The following is a 23803-nucleotide window of genomic DNA, read 5'->3' as shown; positions in this document are numbered from 1 at the left end:
GACAAACCAGGAATAAACCAGGACTAAACCAGGTTTACGCACATGACTACAAAACAAAACAAAACAAAACAAAACAAAACAAAAACAACTCTGAAATTAAAGCTGATGTGAGTAAATTTCTCCAGCTCGTCCTTTCGCTGCACTTTTCAGACGTTTTCTTCTCTTCCTCTTCCCAATAACAGAGACGCTAAAAGACGAGATAATATCTGAGCCAGCAGGTTTTCCTTCTGTCTGTCACTAAAATAAGTCCTAATGTACAGGGAGAGAAAAGAACGGAGGGACGGAGGGAGAGATGATGGAGGGATGAAGACGAGTGGTGGGAGCAGGTCAGACGGAAGAGACGGAGCGAGAACGACAGAAGACAAACACAGAATATGTTCAGTGACAGTTTTAAAAGGTAAGAAGAAGAAAACGGGACGAACCATTTGCTGATTTTGTGGTTTTGAAAATGCAGAACGTCACAAAACAAAAGTGGATTCAGGCCAAAGTATTAAAGAAGTCGTTTGGACGAGTTTATTTGAAGATATTTAACTCATTTGAAAGAGTTAAAGTGGTAATTCTGTGGTCAGTTTTTATGTTATTTACAGTTTTACATCAGTGAAGAGACAGTTTATGGAAAAACCAGGACCAGGACTGAACCAGGACTGAACCAGGACTGGAAAAGACCAGGGACTGAGGACAGACTAAACAGGACCAGGACCAGGATTACCAGACCTGAACCAGGATTAAATCGGGTCTAAACCAGGACTGAACCAGGACTAAACCAGGATTAAACAGGACTAAACCAGGACTGAACCAGAACTGAACCGGGACTAAACCAAGACTAAACCAAGACTAAACAAGGACTAAATCAAGACTAAACAGGACTAAACCAAGACTAAACCAGGATTAAATCAGGTCTAAACCAGGACTAAACCAGGACTAAACAGGTCTAAACCAGGACTAAACAAAGACTAAACCGAGCCTAAACCAGGACTAAATCAGGTCAAAATCAGGACAGAATCAGGACTAAACCAAGACTAAACCAGGACTAAACCAGGACTAAATCAGTTTGAAAGAGTTAAAGTGGTATTTCTGTGGTCAGTATTTATGTTATTTATAGTTTTATATCAGTGAAGTGACAGTTTGTGGAAGAAAAAAAAAAACATTTGAAAAGTACAAAAATACATGAAGTAGTAGTAGTAGTGGAATTAGAAACAGAATCCCTCGATGTCACCAACACAGAAAAGTCCCAAAATCCAAAATACAGAGACAATTTATGCAAAAGGAAGGACTTTTTCTGACAGTTGAAACCAGACCCGGGCATGATCCAGCTCCGGGGTCATATACGACAGAGTGATCATGAGCCGGTTTCACTTCGTGGAAACTGTCGACTCGCAGCAAAGGATTCATTCGCTCGACAGTAGGGGTACTTTTTTTTTTATTACATCGCTGTTATTGGTTGTGACGTATGTATGCACAAATCCTGAGGAAGAAGGACAAACGTCTTTCCCCTTGATAAAATTCACCAAACATTCTCTTTGTTCCGCTTTTAACCCTCGATCTCGGGAATCGTCGCCAACACAGAACGTCTGCCTTCGTCTACATCCATCTCGACGCTTTGTTTACTGTTGTGCTGTAAACCGGGACGATAAACCGGGACGAGGGGCTTTTTTACTCTCACACACCCGGGTTACTGTCCTGAGGAAGTCGGACTGCAGGTGGCGCTGTCGTCCTGCCGTTTCCCGTAGGAAGACGGCGCCAAAACCTGTTTAAATCAACTGTCAACAAATTTACTCCTGGTTTAAGTCACGGAAATGGGAAATGGTGTTTCCGTGATTTAAAATGCGATGCGGGACGATTGCGCCGCATACGGACTGCCGGGACTGAACCAGGACTGAACCAGGAAACCAGGACTAAACCCGGCCTCAGTCCTGGTCCTGGTCTTGGCCTGGTCCCAGTCTCGGTCCCAGTCTGGTCCCGGGCCTGGTTTAGTCCTGGTTCAGTCCGGAGGCGCAAATAATGAAGAAAATAGTTGTTTTTTCGTTTTCTTATTTTTTGTTTTATATTGAAAAACGAATGAACAAATGACACACGGATTGAGTTCTTCTTCTGCCACATTTTTCACTTTGACTTTGAGTTTATTACGACTCTATTCTCGTAATATTACAACTTTAATGTTGAAATATTACGACTTTACTCTCATAACGCCAGCATCACATTTTTATATATATATTTTTTAATCTGAGCCTTATACTCCGTCGTACATTTAGATGAAGAAAACAAGACTATTTCCCAGTCGTCCTCCTCTTATTTCCAAACGTTTTCCGGTTTTGTGACAGAAGCGTGATTAAAGCCCATTATTCCAAAGATCAAAATGCTCTGCTCCACCTTATGAGGTCATGCAGAGGTAATTTTCAATGTAACAGCTCCTTTTACCTTTAGTTTAGAGATAAGCAACTCCAGTGTTTTCAGTTTGAGAGAAGAAGTCAGCCTAAATCTGCAGGTTTGTGAGTTAAAAACGTGAGAATGAAACAAAACAAAACAAAACTCCAGGTCTGTTTGTGATGAAGAAACTCCATTATAACCCGGCTCAGCGTAAAAGCGGTGTAATATGCGCTTTTTAAAACCCGGACTAACCCAAACGCCTCAGACTTAAACCCGCGTAAACCCCGAGTCTCCGCCGCGGGTTTTTCTTTTCTGTTTTCTTTGCTCGGCTCTTTAAACCTCGTGCACTCATTTCACACCGGCCTTTGTTCTAATCAGAAACAAATGAGCCTCAAACATCACAAATCTCACAGCGAAAACGGCCCGTCGACGCTCCCGAGGCCCCCGGGCACGACGGGAAACCAGCTAAACAATAACAAAACTCTGCAGGAGGACGTGGTTTTAGAGGAATCAGGATAAGAGGAGACACTTCACACATCACATATTTACATCTCCGCGGTCCGTTTATTGTTTTGAAATTCGCAAAAAACAACGCGTTAACATGTTTTACGAGTTTCGAGTCTCCCCTCTCTTTGCTCCTGGTGCTAAGTCAACCCCCTTCAGAGCACCGTCGCAGGAAAATCAGCGTTAATGAAACTACGCTGCATCGTATCAGGTTTGTGAAGTCGTAGTGCGAAGTTTTGTCACTTTTTTTTCTATATTTATGAGGAATTGTCGTGTAGGCGCATGGGTGACGTCGGCGTGTGGGCGGAGCCTCGTGCAGAATCTTACGACTAACCATAAAGAGGGTTTGAATTAGAGCATTGAAGCCCGACGGAACCCGACAGATATTTATTACGTTGCGGCTCGGGTCGGACTCGTCAGCGATTTCCTGTCTACAGTAAAACTTAAGTGTTGAAAGATAAAAATTTCGATAAAAGTCAAAACTCTGTGATTATTATTTGCAAAACGTGCTGCAAAACTTCAGATGCAGGATTTTTAAAGCGTAAAAGATTGGAGATAAAGTCCACAGGAAGTAGAGTCACTGTGGTTAATCTGCAGCTTCGCCTCGATCCGTAAACAGACACATGAGGAACTACTCCGGCCTTTTTACTTTTAAAGAATAATGTGGATGAGATGCTGCACTTTAAATTTACCACTTTACGAGAAATGAATAATAAAGTTTTCTCGTTATTTTCACTATTTCCCGAGTTTGATTGTGTATTTAGTGTGATTTTAATTGTGTCGGGCTCGGTCGGGTTTGGACACAAATATGTTCATGCTTATCGGGCTCGGGTCGGATAGAAAATTACGTCCCGATCCACACTCTAGTTTGAATAATTCCCAGGAGAGATCGCTGGATAGTGTGTGTTAGCAGTACTTTAAAATAAAAGTGTGTACTGAGTAAGTAATGCATAAAATGAATGTTGCATATAACAAAGTGCAGTACTGCAGTACTGTGTGAGTGTGGTGTGTACTGCAGTACTGTGTGAGTGTGGTAGTGTGAGTGGGGTGTGTACTGTAGTATGTGTGTGTGCAGTACTATGTGAGTGTGTGTACTGCAGTGTGTGTGTGTACTGCGTGTACGTACTGTGTGAGTGTGGTGGGTACTGCAGTACTGTGTGAGTGGGGCGTGTACTGCAGTAGAAGTGTGGTGTGTGCACGGTGATGTACTGCAGTATTGTGTGAGTGTGGTGTGTACTGCAGTACTGTGTGAGTGTGGTGTGTACTGCTTGTAGTGTGTGAGTGTGGTGTGTACTGCAGTACTGTGTGAGTGTGGTGTGTACTGCAGTACTTTGTGAATACTATTATACTGCAGTAGATCAGATGTGTGACATGACAGTGACACTGTGGGTTTTGTTTTAGTGTTGAGGTCACAGCCGCACGAGGAAGAACTGCTCCCTACGACAAAATGAGATTTATGAGAAGAGAAGAAGAAAAGACGAGGGGGGAGATGGAGAGAAGAGAAGAAGAACAGATCACAGTGTTACGCAAAATCAACTTTTCAGAGTTTTCTGTCGTGTTATAACTTTGTCCCGTCATCAAAAACACACCTGAAGTGGTTTTAAAGGGCAAAGGCAAAAGGCAGTAACAGGTTTTGTTCGTGATTTAGTTCATAAATATATTTCACATTTCTTCATTATAGCAACGAGACGTCAGATTCTGGGAGCCTTGTCTATGATACTTTTGTCTGGACAAAACAGAAACTCTGCACAGCAAAAACTGGAGGGTTAAAATTTTAGGGTAAAATATTTCAGAGTCGTTTTTAACACCAAAAGTGTTATTTTAACTATTTGAAAGTTAAATGGGGGTTCGAGTTGGGGTTATTTGCCAGATTTGATGTAGTTGAGGTTAATTCAACTTCCTCTAATTACCTCTAGTGTTAATTCAACTTCTCTTAGTGTTAATTTGGCTCCTCCCATTCACCACTTCAGATTCTTGTAAGAGAAGTCCAGTTTGAACCAGTTTTGTTCATAATTTCATCTTAAATGAACTCAAATAAAGTTAATAAGTAAAGTCTGTGTGTTGTTTAGCTAAATCAGAATAACTCTACAAAGTGTTATCTGTTTACTCTCAAAACATGAATATAACTTTTTTTCGGGGTTAAACAGGAACTTTGCTCCAGTGTTACTTAATTAACATTTCTAAAAATGTTAAATTAACTCTAGAACAGATTGGATTCATATAAACTCTGAGAAAATGTTAAAATTGATTCTGTGAGAGTCAATTTTAACACTTCACTTTTTGCTGTGTGAAGTCATTTTTCACACTCTGGAGAGTTAAACTCTTTTGCCTTCGTAGGGGCAGAACTGCACACTACAACTTCACAAACCTGATGGGATGTGATTGTTCTGTGGTAGCGCTCTGAAGGGGGAGTGACTCAGTGCAAAAAGCAGAGGGAGGGGAGACTAAGAAAGCATAAAAAAAAAACTGAAAATGAAACTAATAAAACATAGAAGTGAAATACCCCGGATTTAAAAGCTCTAAAAAAGTCAAATTTGCAGAATCTTTTAAGCTTCTTGGATTCCACATACATGATAGATCTTTGTCTTTCATCGTTTTCACCCCCTCATCAGGGCCACATTTAGTCCTGGTTTTAGTCTGGTTTAGACTGGTTTAGTTTTAGACCTGGTTTAGACTCTGGTTTAGATCTGGTTTAGACCTGGTTAGTCCTGGTTTAGTTTTAGTCCTGGTTTAGTCCTGGTTTGGTTTAAGTCCTGGTTTCTGGTTTAGACCTTTTAGACCGTTTTAGTCCTGTTTACCTGGTTTAGACCTGGTTTTTTTAGACCTGGTTTAGACCCTAGTCTGTTTAGTCCTGGTTTTAGACCTGGTTTAGACCTGGTTTAGTTTAGTTTAGTGGTTTAGACTGTTTAGCCCCTGGTTTAGTTTCCCTGGTTTAGTTTAGACCTGGTTTAGACCTGGTTTAGTCCTAGTTTAGACCTGGTTTAGACTGGTTTAGACCTGGTTTAGTCCTGGTTTAGATCCTGGTTTAGACCTGGTTTACCTGGTTTAGACCTGGTTTAGTCCTGGTTTAGTTTAGTCCTGGTTTAGTCCTGGTTTAGTCCTGGTTTAGACCTGGTTTAGACCTGGTTTTAGTCCTGGTTTGTTTAGACCTGGTTTAGACCTGGTTTAGTCCTGGTTTAGTCCTGGTTTAGACCTGGTTTAGACCTGGTTTAGACCTTTGGTTTAGACCTGGTTTAGTCCTGGTTTAGACCTGGTTTAGAGTCCTGTTTAGTCCTGGTTTAGTCCTGGTTTAGTCCTGTGTTTAGTTTAGACCTGGTTTAGACCTGGTTTAGTCCTGGTTTAGTCCTGGTTTAGTCCTGGTTTAGACCTGGTTTAGTCCTGGTTTAGTCCTGGTTTAGTCCTGGTTTCTGGTTTAGTCCTGGTTAGTCCTGGTTTTAGTCTGGTTTAGACCTGGTTTAGTTTAGTCCTGGTTTAGTCCTGGTTTAGTCCTGGTTTAAGTCCTGGTTTAGAGTCCTGGTTTAGTCCTGGTTTAGTCCTTGTTTAGTCCTGGTTAGTCCTGGTTTAGTCCTTGTTTAGTCCTGGTTTAGTCCTGGTTTAGACCTGGTTTAGTCCTGGTTTTAGTCCTGCGTTTTAGTCCTGGTTTAGTCCTGGTTGGTTAGTCCTGGTTGGTTTAGTCCTGGTTTAGTAGACCTGGTTTAGACCTGGTTTAGTTTAGTCCTGGTTTAGACCTGGTTTAGTCCTGGTTTAGTCCTGGTTTAGTCCGACCTGGTTTAGTGGTTTAGACCTGGTTTAGTGGTTTAGTCCTGGTTTAGTCCTGGTTTAGACTGGTTTAGCTGGTTTAGTCCTGGTTTAGTTTAGTCCTGGTTTAGAGTCCTGGTTTAGACCTGGTTTAGTCCTGGTTAGTCCTGGTTTAGTCCTGGTTTAGTCCTGGTTTAGTCCTGGTTTAGTCCTGGTTTTAGACCTGTTTAGTCCTGTTTAGACCTGGTTTAGTCCTGGTTTAGTCCTGGTTTAGTCTGGTTTAGACCTGGTTTAGTCCTGGTTTACCTGGTCCTCCTGGTTTAGACCTGGTTTAGTCCTGGTTTAGACCTGGTTTACCTGGTTTAGTCCTGGTTTAGTCCTGGTTTAGTCCTGGTTTAGACCTGGTTTAGACCTGGTTTAGTCCTGGTTTAGTCCTGGTTTAGTCCTGGTTTAGTCCTGGTTTAGTCCTGGTTTAGTCCTGGTTCAGTCTGTGTAATCAGATCTAATGTCGTCCTGGTCTGTTTGGTCTTTTTCTTTCGTCGTTCGTGAGGGTCGTTTTCACCTTCTCTGACACTGCGCCTCATCAGGGCCTATCCGAAGTGACAGGAGGGTCCCGGGGCAAAAAGGAGGGGGCAAAAGGGGGGGCAAAAAGAAAGAGGGGGCAAAGAGGACGGTACGGGGGCAGTACACACACACACACACACACACACAAACAGCCAGCCCACTGTCTTAATCCTAAACGCATTTGCTCCAGTTCCTGCCGAGTGGCCCTGGGGCAGACTGGGGGGGCAGTGGCAGGCGGGGGGGGCGGGGTAAAAGAGGAGGGGGCAGTTAGCGTAAACATACATGTGTGTATAGATAACATGTGTTTGGATACAAGTGTGAAGAGGAGAGAGGAGGCGGAGTCTCAAATACACGCGAGGATGAGATTCGAGTTTTTAAAAAGGTCCAGAATTTTGTCCGTAAAAATCTGAGACCGACATTTAAAAGTTCTGAATTTGATTTTTTTTTTGATAAATTTGAGCAACTGCGTCTTACCCCAGTGTAGATATTTTGTATAAGAAGAAAAAAAAAAGTCTCAAAAACGAAATCTAGCCAAGTTAAAGTGATTTGAATTAAGAAAGTTTGATCATTCATTCAGTCTTGGTTTACTTCTGGTTCAGTCCTGTTTCAGTCCTGGTTTAGTCCTGGTTTCAGTCCTAGTCCTGGTTTAGTCCTGGTTTAGTTCAGTCCTGGTTTCTGGTTCAGTCCTGGTTTAGTCCTGGTTTAGTCCTGGTTTAGTCCTGGTTTAGTCCTGTTTAGTCCTGGTTTCAGTCCTGGTTTCAGTCCTGGTTTAGTCTGTTTAGTCCTGGTTTAGTCCTAGTTTCAGTCCTGGTTTTCAGTCCTGTTTAGTCCTGGTTTAGTCCTGTTTCAGTCCTGGTTTAGTCCTGGTTCAGTCCTAGTTTAGAAAAGTTTCAGTCCTGGTTTTAGTCTGGTTTAGTCCTGGTTTTAGTCCTGGTTTAGTCCTGGTTCAGTTCTGGTTTGGTTTAGTCCTGTTTCCTGGTTTAGTCCTAGTCCTTTAGTCCTGGTTTAGTCCTGGTTCAGTCTTAGTCCTGGTTTAGTCCTGTTCAGTTCTGGTTCAGTCCTGGTTTTTCCTGGTTTTCTTTAGTCCTGTTTCAGTCCTGGTTAGTCCTAGTTTTAGTAGTCCTTTTAGTCCTGTTTTAGTCCTGGTTTAGTCCTGGTTTAGTCTGTATGCGACGCAAAAGTCCGGAATCACAGTTTAACGGAAATGGGAAATGGCTTTTGTCTGTTTTTGTCTCTTTTTGTCTCTTTTTGTCTCTTTTTGTCTCTTTTTGTCTACTTGTTGTATGGTTTTTGTCTGTTTGTGTTGCTTTTTGTCTGTTTTCGTACACTTTTTGTATGCTTTGCGCACTGGTTTTTGGTCTCTGTACAGCACTTTGTAAACCTTGTTTTTAAAAATCCTTCATAAATAAAGATTATTATCAGTATTATTGATTATGATTATTATTAGCATGCTAGTTGCTGTTGGCTTCACTGTGACTACAGACTCTGCTCTCTGACAGTTGTCGCTCTCTCCCCTCTATTTTTTTTATTTCCTTCTCCTCTCCTGCTCTCTCTCCTCCCATTTTTCTCTCTTCTTTCTGTTTCACGCTCTTCTCTTCTTCTCTCTCTCTCTTCCCCCTCATCTCCTTCGCTCTTGTCCTCTCCTGCTCCCTCTCTTCCTCCGTTCCCCTCCATTTATCCTCTTCACCTCTGCCCTGCCTCCTCCTCCCTCGCTCATCCTCCTCTCTTCTTCTTCTCTTCTCTTCACTCTCGTACACAGGACAGATGATCTCCGCTTGTGCCCTGGAGCTCTGCACAAACGCCCATATGTTGCCCATCACACACACACACACACACACACACACACACACACACACACACACACACACACACACACACACACACACACACACACACGGATCAGACTAAAAATAAACAAATACAGTTCAAAGAGTCTTAGGCCCCGTTTACATGTACACGGGTATTTTTAAAAACAGCGACATTTTCGTTTCTTCGTCTTTTTACACACAAACGGAGAATTCACGTCTGAAAACGAATCTTTCTAAAAACTCGAAGATTGTGTAAAACTCCGGTTTGGCGTTTGCGTGTAAAGTGAGATAAATGGGAGTTTTAGGAGCTGATGCGCCGAAAGTGCGACGGGTGTTTCTCTCTTTGTTTCTCTGATGATTCTTCTGCTGAAACATTGTTCACGTGTTTGCATTTGCACAAACAGCTCAGCAAAAGATGTTCATTTTGTCTTCTTATGCACTTTAACTTCTTAGGTTCTTTTTAAAGACAATACAGTAAAGTGTGTTTACCTTGTTGACATGTTTCGGTTGCTGTATCTTCAGATCTTTCACGGTGTTGGTGTTAACGTGTCGTATATCAGCTGTTGTTACTTCCTGTGGGCGTGGTCAATCCGTGTATCATTCGTTCATTCGTTTTTCAATATAAAACCAAAAATAAGAAAACGAAAAAACAACAGTTTTCTTCGTTATTTGTCTCCAAAACCAAAATGAAAAAACGGATAACGATTCGTTTTTTCAGTTTTCGATTTTGTGTTTAAATGAAGAATGGAAAAAACGGATAACGGCCGTTTCCCGTTTACGTGACGTCCGTGACTGCGATGCCGGACTTTTGCACCGCATACGGACTGAACCAGGACTGATCCAGATCCAGAGACCAGACCGGGACCAGACCGGGACCAGAGCGGGACTGAGACCGGGACCAGACCGGGACCAGACCGTGACCAGAGCGGGACTGAGACCGGGACCAGACCGGGACCAGACCGGACTCCGAGCTTTACCCCAACGAAAACGAACCGAACTAAGAGCTTTTGGTTCAGATGGACCAGGTCCGGGACCAGACCGGGACCAGAGCGCTACTGAGACTCAGTCCCGGTCCCGGTCTGGTCCGGTCTGGTCTGGTCCCGGTCTCAGTCCCGCTCTGGTCCCGGTCTGGTCCCCGTCTCAGTCCCGCTCTGGTCCCGCTCTGGTCTCGGTCTGGTCTCGGATCTGGATCAGTCCCGGTTCAGCCCGTATGCGGTGCAAAAGTTCGGCATCGCAGTCACGGACGTCACGTAAACGGGAAACGGACGTTATCCGTTTTTTCCATTCTTCATTTAAACACAAAATCGAAAAACTGAAAAAACGAATCGTTATCCGTTTTTTCATTTTGGTTTTGGAGACAAATAACGAAGAAAACAGTTGTTTTTTCGTTTTCTTATTTTTGGTTTTATATTGAAAAACGAATGAACGAATGATACACGGATTGTGGTCAGACCTGATGGACCTGCAGGTGGCTCAGACTGACCACGCCTCCCGTCGCCCGGTGTCTCTGGAGGAGGGCGTCCCAGGTGTGTGACAGGAGGAACGCGCCGTCATCTCGGTTAATGCTGTCCGTGCCTCGTTTCCTGATTTCACCGTCCTCCTTGATCCAGTTTGAACTTGTTGTTTTCTGATCCAATGACCCGAGCCCCGACCTGATCCAGAATGTGGTTGTTCCTTTTACAGTGTCTGATGTGGCGGATTTTAGGTTTTCCTCTTCTGCTTTGTCTTTTTGTTTTTTCTGGTGAGTCTCCCTGACGTTTCCTTCTCGCGTTCCTTTTGTTGTTCCTTTATTCGGATGTGAAATGTCCGGCCCGTTTCCCCTATTTGTGATTTAGTGCTTGATCTGCATTAAATTTTGTAGATGGCAGAGACACCGGGCGACGGGAGGCGTGGTCAGTCTGAGCGACCTGCGGGTCCATCAGGTCTGACCACGCCCACAGGAAGTAACGACAGCTGATATACGACACGTCAACACCAACATCGAGACGCAGCAGCAGCAGAAACATGTCAACAAGATAAACACACTTTACTGTTTTGTCTTTAAAAAGAACCTAAGAAGTTAATGCACAAACGGCTGATGAATCACACCCACGATCAGAGACCAACGAGGCTCGGAGCTCAGTGACTCTAAACTCGCCGGCGCCACCTAGTGCCTCCGCTCAAGTTCATTTCTCTCCAGCGACTAGGTCACGAACAGTGTTGGGAAGGTGACTTTTAAAATGTAATCCCCTACAGATTACAGATTACATACACCAAAATGTAGTTTGTAACATAATCCATTAAATTACTTGACGTGAGTAATGTAATCTGATTACTTTGGATTACTTGATTTGCTGTAGAGAAACAAAGACGAGGAAATCGTAACTTAAGATGTTTTGTCTGAATGAAAAGCCCAGTGTTTACTTCACCATAACATGACCATATTAAAAATATTACTGATAAAGGAGGAGGAGACATGTTAAATCCTGTTTTAGTCCTGGTTTAGACCTGGTTTAGACCTAGTTTAGACCTGGTTTAGACCTGGTTTAGTCCTGGTTTAGACCTGGTTTAGACCTGGTTTAGACCTGGTTTAGTTTAGTCCTGGTTTAGTCCTGGTTTAGACCTGGTTTAGACCTGGTTTAGTCCTGGTTTTACCTGGTTTCCTGGTTTAGACCTGGTTTAGACCTGGTTTAGTCTGGTTTAGACCTGGTTTAGTCCTGGTTTAGTCCTGGTTTAGTCCTGGTTTAGACCTGGTTTAGTCCTGGTTTAGTCCTGGTTTAGACCTGGTTTAGTCCTGGTTTAGACCTGGTTTAGACCTGGTTTAGACCTGGTTTAGTCCTGGTTTAGTCCTGGTTCAGTCCTGGTTTAGACCTGGTTTAGACCTGGTTTAGTCCTGGTTTAGTCCTGGTTTAGACCTGGTTTAGACCTGGTTTAGTCCTGGTTTAGACATGGTTTAGACCTGGTTTAGTCCTGGTTTAGTCCTGGTTTAGTTTCCAGCAATAGGTGGAATTAAAGAAAAAAACAAAACAAACTATAGCCCAAAATGTGAAAACAGGAAAACAGTAAAATCCCTCTGTGTAATCCATTTATTTTAACAAAGTAACTGTAATCCAATTCCCACTCACTGAAACAGTAACTGTAACTGAATACAGTTACTCATCATTTGTACTCTGATTACATAACTCCGGTACATGTAATCTGTTACTCCCCAACACTGATTCATTGCTCTGAAAATCCCCGTTTCCACCTACCCCCCAGCCCCGCCCACAGCTCAGTACTTACTTTGTTTTTTGTTTTTGTTTTTTACTTAATGGAAACGTATTCTGCAAAATCAGTGTATTATAGTTGTTTAAATTCCCAGTTGCATTATTTATTCTCCTGTATCCCGGACGCCATTGCTCTGAAAATCCCGTTTTCCCCTACCCCCCTGACCCGCCCACAGCTCAGTACTTACTTTCTTATTTTTTTCTTAAAGTTGACATATTCTGCTCAATCAGCTCTTTAAATCAGCTTTTAAGCATTGATAGTTGTTTATATTCTCAGTTGCATTCTTATTCTCCTGTATTCCGGACGCCATTGCTCTGAAAATCCCCGTTTCCCCCTACCCCCAGACCCGCCCACAACTCTATACTTACTTTGTTTTTATTTTATTTTTTCTGCTAAATCAGCTTTTTAAATCAAGCTTTTAAGCATTGACAGTTGTTTAAATTCCCAGTTGCATTATTTATTCTCCTGTATTCCAGACGCCATTGCTCTGAAAATCCCCGTTTCCCCTACCCCCCAGACACGCCCACAACTCAGTACTTACTTTCTTTTTTTTTCTGCTCAATCAGCTTTTTAAATAAGCTTTTAACCGTATTAGATGTTTCCATTCTCAGTTGCATTCTTAAATCCCTTGTATTCAAGACGGCATTGCTCTGAAAATCCCTGTTTTCCCCTTCCCCCCAGCCCCGCCCACAGCTCTATACTTACTTTCTTCTTATTTTTGTATTTTGCTCAATCAGCTTTTTAAATCAGCTTTTAAGCATTGATAGTCGTTTACATTCTCAGTTACAGTCTTTATTCTCCTGTATTCCGGACGCCATTGCTCTGAAAATCCCCGTTTCCCCCTACCCCCCTGACCCGCCCACAGCTCTAAACTTACTCCGCGCTTTTGAGTTTTTTCCCGTAAAACTCAACATCAGAGACAGAAGCGTGACATGTTTTCTTTAATGTCCCGACCCGGCGCGGACCCGGACTCGCCCGCGTACGAGCGTTTAAAATCCCGTGTTTCTGTGCGCGCCCCGCTGTTTGCAAACCTCCAGAGCCCGGGCCTGTACTTAACCTTTTTGATGTTCGCATGTCCCCTCCACATGCATGAGCCCAAACCGCGAGGCCAACATGCGAACCCCGCTTCAAAGTGCTGCGCTAATTCAAAACGGTTGTGCTAATTTGGGGCTGGCATGAACGGGAGCAGAGACAGAAGAGAAAAAAGAGACGGAGAAGAAGAAGGAAGGAAAGAGGAGGAGGAAGGGATGACGGAGAGAAGGGAAGGAGGAAGGAACGACATCGCACTCGAGGGGGACGGGGGGGGGGGGGGGGGGGGGTCTAGGAGTTTAAAAGTTCGCTGCGTAACTTTTCCGATGTTCGTCTCCGTGGAGATGTTGTTGTTGTTGACGTGACCAAGTGAGAGCGAAATGTTACCACAAACTTCACATGACGTTTACATGACTTTTTTTTTTTTTTTCAGAATTATTTGTTCTAAACGAAATAGTTCGGAACTGAAATATTTATATGGACATAATGGAAATGGAAAAGACGTTAATCCGTGTGTCGTTCGTTCATTCGTTTTTCAATATAAAACCAAAAATAAAACAACAAAAAAACAACAGTTTTCTTCATTATTTGTCTCCAAAACCAAAATTAAAAAACAGAAAACGATTTGGTTTTTTCAACTTTCGATTTTGTGTTTTCTGTTTCCGTGACTTAAACTGAGATGCCGGACTAAACCAGGACTAAACCAGGACTAAACCAGGACTGAACCAACTAAACAGACAACCGGACTAACCAGGACTAAACCAGGACTGAACCAGGACTGAACCAGGACTGAACCAGGACAACCAGGACTAAACCAGGACTAGAAACCAGGACTGAACCAGGACAGACCAGGACTGAGACCAGGACCAGACCGGACTGAACCAGGACTCAGACCAGGACAGACCAGGACTGAACCAGGACCAGACCGGGACTGAGACCAGAGGACTCAGACCAGGACTGAGACCAGGACTGAACCAGGGACTGAGACCAGGACTGAACCAGAACTAGACAGACTGAGACCAGGACCAACCAGACTGACGGACTGAACCAGGACTAAACCAGACTAACCGACTGAACCAGGACTGAACCAGGACTAAACCAAGACTAACCCAGGACTAAACCGTGACTAAACCTTTTTCAGTCCTGGTCTGGTCCCAGTCTCAGTCCTGAGCTGGTCCCAGACCTGTTTTAGTCTTGTTTTAGTCCTGGTTCAGTCCGACATCACAGTTTATGTCACCTAAACAGGAAACATTCGTTATCTGTTTTTTCCATTCTTCATTCAAACAAAATCGAAAACTGAAAAAATGAATCGTTCTCTGTTTTGTAATTTTGGAGAAAAATAACAAAGAAAATAGTGGAGGGAAAACTTTGATTGACATAGAAACGACGTGTCTGGACACAGATCGTAAACATAATCTAAGTTACAGGTCAGATCTGTGGCGAGGCGACCCCCATCACAGTAAATATACATGTTTTTTAAGCCAAAGAACATTGGCTTGAATTAGTAAATGCCAAATATATGTTTCTTAACACACTGTGGGACATTCCAAGCAAAGTGAGGACATCTCCATGGAGACGAGAAGGTGATAGACCCTTAAAGATGAGCTGTTTTTACTTCTGTGGTGTATTTATTGCTAAAACACAACACATTTAGATCACTTTTATACTTTTTAATGTTTTGAAACTGCTATATTCGCCGAAAACATCCCTTTGCTCTCTGCGCTAAGTCACTCCCCCTTCAGAGCACAGTTGTTGTGTACAGTTTCGTATCACGTTTTTGTAGATTTACGGAGAATTGTCGCGTGGGAGCATGGGCGACGTAGGTTGGCGGGCGGAGCTTCGTACAGAATCTTACAGCGAACCGTAAAAGAGGGTTTAAATTAAGGCCCGGGAGAGATCACTAAATGACTCAAACATGCATGGGTGACTCTAAAACCATCGTTGACGTTATAACATGTTAGAAAGCTAAAAAAAAAAGTCACGGAGTGCAGCTTTAACGCCTGATTTCGTCTGATTCGGCGCTTCCATCTCCTCTCAGTTTACACGTCGTCGTTACATAATCAGCGGCGTAAATGAGCTCACTTCCTGCGCCCGCGGGCAGGAGGGGGGGGGGGTCCCACGGGTGCTCCGGACGGCCTCCTGTCAGCGGCACGTCTCCTCACGCGTACGAAAGACAGAGGGCGCTGTGCCAGTGTTTACACCAGGACCGTTTATAGAGATCGGAGAGCGAGTCTGGAGTTTTGAGAATCTAACGAGGTCAAAATTTCAGATGTCGGGAAGATCAGCAAATCTGTGTGTCGTTTATTCGTTTTCAAAATAAAATAAAAAAATAACAGTTTTCTTCATTATTTGTCTCCAAAACCAAAATGAAAAAACAGATAATGATTTGTTTTTTTCATTTTTCGATTTTGTGTTGAAAAATGAAAAATGAACCAGGACTGAAACCAGGACTAAACCAGGACTAAACCAGGACTGAACCAGGACTAAACCAGGACTAAACCAGGCTAAACCAGGACTGAACCAGGACTAAACCAGGACTAAACCAGGACTAAACCAGGACTAAACCAGGACTGAACCAGGACTAAACCAGGACTAAACCAGGACTGAAACCAGGACTAAACCAGGACTAAACCAGGACTAAACCAGGACTAAACCAGGACTGAACCAGGACTGAACCAGGACTAAACCAGGACTAAACCAGGACTAAACCAGGACTAAACAGGACTAAACAGGACTAAACCAGGACTAAACCAGGACTAAACCAGGACTAAACCAGGACTAAAACCAGGAACAGGACTAAACCAGGACTAACAGGACTGAACCAGGACTAAACCAGGACTAAACCAGGACTAAACCAGGACTAAACCAGGACTAAAACAGGACTAAACCAGGACTAAACCAGGACTAAACCAGGACTAAACCAGGGACTAGGACTAACCAGGACTAAACCAGGACTAAACCAGGACTGAACCAGGACTAAAACAGGACTAAACAGGACTAAACCAGGACTAAACCAGGACTGAACCAGGACTAAACAGGACTGAACCAGGACTAAAACAGGACTAAACCAGGACTAAACCAGGACTAAACCAGGACTAAAACAGGACTGAACCAGGAGGACTAAACCAGGACTAAAACAGGACTGAACCAGGACTAAACCAGGACTGAACCAGGACTAAACAGGACTAAACAACAGGACTAAAAACCAGGACTAAACCAGGACAAACCAGGACTAAAACAGGACTGAACCAGGACTAAAACCAGGACTAAACCAGGACTAAACCAGGACTAAACCAGGAAAACCAGGACTAAAACCAGGACTAAACCAGGACTAAACCAGGACTGAACCAGGACTAAACCAGGACTAAACAGGACTAAACCAGGACTAAACCAGGACTAAACCAGGACTAAAACCAGGACTAAACCAGGACTAAACCAGGACTGAACCAGGACTAAAACAGGACTAAACCAGGACTAAACCAGGACTAAACCAGGACTAAACCAGGACTAAACCAGGACTAAACCAGGACTAAACCAGGACTAAACAGGACTAACCAGGACTAAACAGGACTAAAACAGGACTAAACCAGACTAAACCAGGACTAAACCAGGAACCAGGACTAAACCAGGACTAAACAGGACTAAAACCAGGACTAAAACAGGACTAAACCAGGACTAAAACCAGGATTAAATCAGGACTGAACCAGGACTAAACCAGGATTAAAACAGGACTGAACCAGGACTAAACCAGTCTCAGTCCCAGTCTGAGAAAAATCTTAGAAATGATGGAACATAGAGTCGTGGGAACATAGAGCTGAGCCCGAGAGAAGCAGCTGAAATTTAGAGTTTAGAGAACCACATCTTGAAGCTTTTGTGCATAAAATTATTTCATTTTCACAGGTAAATTGTGAAAAACATTGTGTGTTTTTCTTGAAAATGTGTGTAAATGTTATTGTATTCTTTGTGAATTTTTAAAAATAAAACAGATTATGATTATCATTACAATCATGTCTGTAAACCGACCTTTTTTTTTTTTTTTTTTATACGTGCGTTGAATCTAAAAGTGATTCCCAAAGTCTCTGAGATCCATTTAAGGTCCAGATTTGAAATAAACAAACAATATAAACACGAAACCTACTCTAATCCTGTTTTTTTTTGTACTATTATGAAGTAAAAAAACCATAAAATAAACTGTGGTAAAGCTGTGACGTGAAAATACAACCTCCAAGCCAAGTTACAGGTCAGATCTGCGGAGAGGAGAGTCCATTTATAGAAAGAATTTGTGTTTTTCTGACGTGATTTGAGCTTTAAAAAAACATCTGTAGCTGAATAAATGCAAGACAGACAAGTTTAATGCCGTAATGTGGAACATTCGGCAAAGAAATAACATCTCGGGAGAAAAGTTCCGCGGTTGAGCTTTTGAGTCCTGTTTTAGTCCTGTTTTAGTCCGGGTTCAGTCCTGTTTTAGTCCTGTTTTAGTCCTGGTTCAGTCCTGTTTTAGTCCTGTTTTAGTCCTGGTTCAGTCCTGTTTTAGTCCTGTTTTCAGTCCTGTTTTAGTTTCAGTCCTGTTTTAGTCCTGTTTTAGTCCTGGTTCAGTCCTGTTTTAGTCCTGTTTTAGTCCTGGTTCAGTCCTGTTTTAGTCCTGGTTCAGTCCTGTTTTAGTCCTGTTTTAGTCCTGGTTCAGTCCTGTTTTAGTCCTGGTTCAGTCTGTTTTAGTCCTGGTTCAGTCCTGTTTTAGTCCTGTTTTAGTCCTGGTTCAGTCCTGTTTTAGTCCTGGTTCAGTTCTGTTTTAGTCCTGTTTTAGTCCTGGTTCAGTCCTGGTTCAGTCTGTTTAGTCCTGTTTTAGTCCTGTTTTAGTCCCTGGGTTCAGTCCTGTTTTAGTCCTGTTTTAGTCCGGGTTCAGTCCTGTTTTAGTCCTGGGTCAATCCTGTTTCAGTCCTGTTTTAGTCCGGGTTCAGTCCTGTTTTAGTCCTGGGTCAATCCTGTTTCAGTCCTGTTTTAGTCCGGGTTCAGTTCTGTTTTAGTCCTGTTTTAGTCCTGGTTCAGTCCTGGTTCAGTCCTGTTTTAGTCCTGTTTTAGTCCTGTTTTAGTCCGGGTTCAGTCCTGTTTTAGTCCTGTTTTAGTCTGGGTTCAGTCCTGTTTTAGTCCTGGGTCAATCCTGTTTCAGTCCTGTTTTAGTTCTGTTTTAATCCGGATTCAGTCCTGTTTTAGTCCTGTTTTAATCCGGATTCAGTCCTGTTTTAGTCCTGTTTTAGTCCTGGGTCAGTCCTGTTTTAGTCCTGGTTCAGTCCTGTTTTAGTCCTGTTTTAGTCCGGGTTCAGTTCTGTTTTAGTCCTGGTTCAGTCCTGTTTTAGTCCTGAGTCAGTCCTGTTTTAGTCCGGGTTCAGTCCTGTTTAAGTCCGGGTTCAGTTCTGTTTTAGTCCTGTTTTAGTCCTGAGTCAGTCCTGTTTTAGTCCTGTTTTAGTCCTGGTTCAGTCCTGTTTTAGTCCTGGTTCAGTCCTGAGTCAGTCCTGTTTTAGTCCTGAGTCAGTCCTGTTTTAGTCCTGTTTTAGTCCTGTTTTAGTCCGGGTTCAGTCCTGTTTTAGTCCTGTTTTAGTCCGGGTTCAGTCCTGTTTTAGTCCTGAGTCAGTCCTGTTTTAGTCCAGGTTCAGTCCTGTTTTTAGTCCTGTTTTAGTCCGGGTTCAGTCCTGTTTTAGTCCTGTTTTAGTCCTGTTTTCAGTCCTGTTTTAGTCCTAGTTTAGTTCGGCGTCGCAGTTTAAATCACTGAAACAGGAAACACATGATCAAAAACTGAAAAAACAAGACATGGAACATTCGGCAAAGAAATAACATCTCGGGAGAAAAGTTCCGCGGTGGAGCTTTAAACCGGAGCCTGGAGGACATGTGTGCGTGTGGTGGTTCGGGTCGGCGCGGGGAGTGTTGCTGGCGAAAGCGGCGGCTCAGTCAAACGCAGTGGAGCAGAGACAGAAGAACGGACAAGTTGCGTTTAAGTACCGATGGGGAGTCAGATTATGCGGCGCTTTGATCTTAATCTGGACACTGAGGGAAACGGGCAGAAGCCGGGCGGCTGTCAGACACTTTGAAGTCCAAATCTCCAACACGAGGAGTGAGCTAATGAACGCAACCGCCGCCGCGCCGCCGCCGCCGCCGCCGCCGCTGCTGCGCTCAAGACACGACTGGAGACAAAAGGAAAACCAGCTCAGTCCGAGTGTCGTTCAAAATAAAAAACAAAAACAAGAAAACAAAAAAACTATTTTCTCTATTTTATTTGTCTACAATTCGTCTTTCCAATTTTCGATTTTGAGTTTAAATGAGAAATAAATTTAGGTGACTTATGATCCCAGGTCTAAACCAGGTCTAAACCAGGACTAAACCAGGTCTAAAACCAGGACTAAAACAGGACTAAACCAGGACTGAACCAGGTCTAAAACCAGGACTAAAACAGGACTAAACCAGGACTAAACCAGGACTAAACCAAGTCTAAAACCAGGACTAAAACCGGACTGAACCAGGTCTAAAACAGGACTGAAACCAGGACTAAACCAGGACCAAAACAGGACTAAACCAGGACCAAAACAGGACTAAACCAGGTCTAAAACCAGGACTAAACCAGGTCTAAAACCAGGACTAAAACAGGACTAAAACAGGACCAAAACAGGACTAAACCAGGACTAAACCAGGACCAAAACAGGACTAAAACAGGACTAAACAGGCCTAAACCAGGGACTAAACCAGGACTAAAACCAGGACCAAAACAGGACTAAAACAGGACTAAACCAGGACCAAAACAGGACTAAACCAGGACCAAAACAGGACTAAACAGGACTAAACCAGGACAAACAGGACTAAACCAGGACTAAACAGGATAAAACAGGACCAAACAGGACTAAACCAGGACTAAACCAGGATCAAAACAGGACCAAAACAGGACTAAACCAGGACCAAAACAGGACTAAACCAGGACTAAACCAGGATCAAAACAGGACCAAAACAGGACAAAAACAGGACTAAACCAGGACCAAAAACAGATTAAAACAGGTCTACGAGGACTAAACCAGCATCAAAAGTCAAACAGGACTAAAAAAGGACTAAACCAGAACCAAAACAGGACTAAACCAGGACAAAAACAGGACTAAACCAGGACCAAAACAGGACTAAACTAGGACAAAAACAGGACTAAACCAGGACCAAAACTAAAACCAGGACCAAAGCAGGTCTACCAGGACTAAACCAGCACTAAAACAGGACTAAACTGGTCTCAGTCCTGGTCTGAGTCCCGACCTGAGTCCCAGTCTCAGTCCTGACCTTGTCCCGGTCTCAGTCCCGGTCTCACTCCCGATCTTGTCCTGGTTTGGTCCTGGTCTCAGTCCCAGTCCTGATCCCAGTCTACGTGGACGCGCCTCCAGGCCCAGTGTCCCGCATGAACACTAAAGAACTAAGAGATGGTGCTGGTGTTTACAGAAGTCGTCTGAACCTGGACGCAGCGTCGAGCACCGGGACCTTTTAAAGTCCGCTGTTGAACCGGAGCCTGAACATGAACAGATGATTTGTTTTAAGGAGGAGGTTGTTTGTGGCAGAAACGTCCTCAGAAAGAAACATGGATCTGGTGCCTCCAGCTCCCACCAATTCATCTAGTAGTAGAAGTAGTAGTAGTAGTAGTAGTAGTAGTAGTAGTAGTAGTAGTAGTAGTAGTAGTAGTAATAGTAGTAATAGTAAGTAGTAGTAGTAGTAGTAGTAGTAGTAGTAGTAGTAGTAGTAGTAGTAGTAGTAGTAGTAGTAGTAGTAGTAGTAGTAGTAGTAGTAGTAGTAGTAGTAGTAGTAGTAGTAGTAGTTGTTGTTCTTGTTGTAATAGTAATAATAGTAGTAGTAGTAGTTGTTGTAGTAGTCGTAGTAATAGTAGAAGTACTAGTTGTAATAGTAGTAATAGTAGTAATAGTAGTAATAGTAGTAATAGTAGTAGTAGTAGTAGTAGTAGTAGTAGTAGTAGTAGTAGTAGTAGTAGTAGTAGTAGTAGTAGTAGTAGTAGTAGTAGTAGTAGTAGTAGTAGTAGTTGTTGTTGTAGTCGTAGTAATAGTAGAAGTACTAGTTGTAATAGTAGTAATAGTAGTAATAGTAGTATTAGTATAGTAGTAGTAGTTAGTAGTAGTAGTAGTAGTAGTAGTAGTAGTAGTAGTAGTAGTAGTAGTAGTAGTAGTAGTAGTAGTAGTAGTAGTAGTTGTTGTTCTTGTTCTTGTTGTAACAGTAATAGTAGTAGTAGTAGTAGCAATTGTAGTAGTCATAATAGTAGTAGAAGTAGTAGTTGTAATAGTAATAACAGTAGTAATAGAAGTAATAGTAGTAGTAGTAGTAGTACTAGTACTAGTAGTAATAATATTAGAAGTGATTCATTTTCCATGGAGTCATACAGGTGATACTCAACCCCTAGAAACTTACACGGTGTTGCTTTAAAGATGCACTACTTAACTTTTTGGGGGTTAGGGGTCTGTCGCCTGCTTGTTTCCACGGATACGTCATTGCTGTGCCTGGAACGTTCCACAGTGTGACTTTAAACAGCTCTACTTTACATTTATTTATCTAAAACTGGTTTTATAGCTCAAAAATACCTAGAAAAACATTGATTCTGACTGTGAGCGCGGCTCGCCTCTCCACAGACCCGACCTGCAACTTGCTCTGAACACGATCTCCATGACGACAGGAAGCTTTAATGCCGTACTGCTGAACATTCCAGTCAACGCAATAACACCTCAACGGAGAAAAAAACGTTTGTTCGGTTACGTAGAGAAAGAAATTCGACGACTCAAATCGAAACCTGCGAAACCTGAATTGACTTTAAAAACGTGGAGGAGCAGCTTGCGTACGACCACCTAATGACATCACAAAGTTGGAGCACGCGTTTTAAGATCTAGAAAAGCTAAAATGACTAAAAACTGGATTATAAAACATGTACGAACGAAACAAAATGAAACAAAATAAAACAAAACAAAACAAAACTTAAGAAAACTCGAGTCCCGGTGTGTTTTTGATGAGAAAAACACGATCTGAGCGCGAGTAGAAGTGGAGCGAGCGGCGAGCGCGGGCCCTTTAACTCGCGCGAGGATCTCGGTTACACGTACAAACCTTTATTTAATTTGTTGTGGAACACTTCAAAGCCCGGGCCGTGTTTTCACATGTCCAGAATCAGTGTGGATCTTCAGGACTAAGTGACTGTGGAAGTAGCAGTGGGCTAAAACAACACAATCCTCCAAAACATGTGCTCCCAATTACCTCCTCGCCCCGAACGCACAGAGGAGGGACGGAGGGAAGAGGAGGAGGAAGAAGAAGAAGAGGAGGAGGAGGAGGAGGAGGGGTAAGAAGAGGGGGTAAAAGGGGATGAAGAGGAGGAGGAGGAGGAGGGGGAGGGGGTGTCAGTGTATAGAGCACACTTATGTAAACATTTGGAGCTACCTTAATGCACCGAGGAGCTAAAAATGTGGAGTGAAAAAAAAGAGAAAGAAAAAAAAAAAAAAAAGTGCAACACGAATTTAAAATATTTCTCAGGTTAAAAAAATAAATAAATAAAAAATACAAATCTTAAAGCTCTTAAAGCTGGAGAAAGTTGCTAAGAATGGGTTTTTGTGTTTGCATCATGCAGGTAAAGTTCTAGAAAGTTACACACTGTACCTTTAACTAATACACAAGTAGTAATAGTAGTAGTAGTAGTCGTAATAGTAGTAGCAGTAGTAGTAATAGTAGTAGCAGTAGTAGTTGTTGTTGTAGTAGTAGTAGTAGTAGTAGTAGAAGTTGTGGTAGTACTTGTAGTAGTAGTAGCAGTAGTAGTAGTAGTAATAGTAGTAGTAGTAGTAGTAGTAGTAGTTGTTGTTGTAGTAGTAGTAGTAGTAGTAGAAGTTGTGGTAGTACTTGTAGTAGTAGTAGCAGTAGTAGTAATAGTAGTAGTAGTAGTAGTAGTAGTAGTAGTAGTAGTAGTAGTAGTAGTAGTAGTAGTTGTTGTTGTAGTAGTAGTAGTAGTAGAAGTTGTGGTAGTACTTGTAGTAGTAGTAGCAGTAGTAGTAATAGTAGTAGTAGTAGTAGTAATAGTAGTAGTAGTAGTAGTAGTAGTAGTAGTAGTTGATGTTGTAGTAGTAGTAGTAGTAGAAGTTGTGGTAGTACTTGTAGTAGTAGTAGTAGTAGTAGCAGTAGTAGTAGCAATAGTAATAGTAATAGCAGTAGTAGTATTAGTAGTAGTAGTAATAGTAGTAATAGTAGTGGTAGTAGTAATAGTAGTGGTAGTAGTAATAGTAGTTGTTGTTGTTGCAGTAGTTGTTGTTCTAGTAGTAGTTCTAGTAGTAGTAGCTGTAGTAGTAGTAATAGTAGTAGTAATAGTTGTTGTAGTAGTAATAGTAGTTGTTGTAGTAGTAGTTGTTATAGTTGTAGCAGTTGTAGTAGTAGGCTAGAAATAATAAAAGCAACAGTAGAAGTAGTAGTAGTAGTAGAAGTAGTAGTAGTAGTAGTAGTAGTAGTAGTAGTAGTAGTAGTAGTAGTAGTAGTAGTAGTAGTAGTATCAGTTGAAG

General features: G+C 42.5%; 1 protein-coding gene across 1 annotated transcript in view; it reads right to left on the bottom strand.

The window, feature by feature from the left end:
* bcas3 (BCAS3 microtubule associated cell migration factor) overlaps positions 1-23803 on the bottom strand; it is a 988864-nt gene that overhangs the window by 369178 nt on the left and 595883 nt on the right. The window lies entirely within an intron of this gene.

The sequence above is a fragment of the Boleophthalmus pectinirostris genome, unplaced genomic scaffold, assembly GCF_026225935.1.
Source record: "Boleophthalmus pectinirostris isolate CB_2022bp ecotype Guang Dong unplaced genomic scaffold, ASM2622593v1 HiC_scaffold_9, whole genome shotgun sequence".
Lineage (NCBI taxonomy): Eukaryota > Metazoa > Chordata > Actinopteri > Gobiiformes > Gobiidae > Boleophthalmus > Boleophthalmus pectinirostris.
This window is presented reverse-complemented; position numbering and strand designations above follow the sequence as displayed.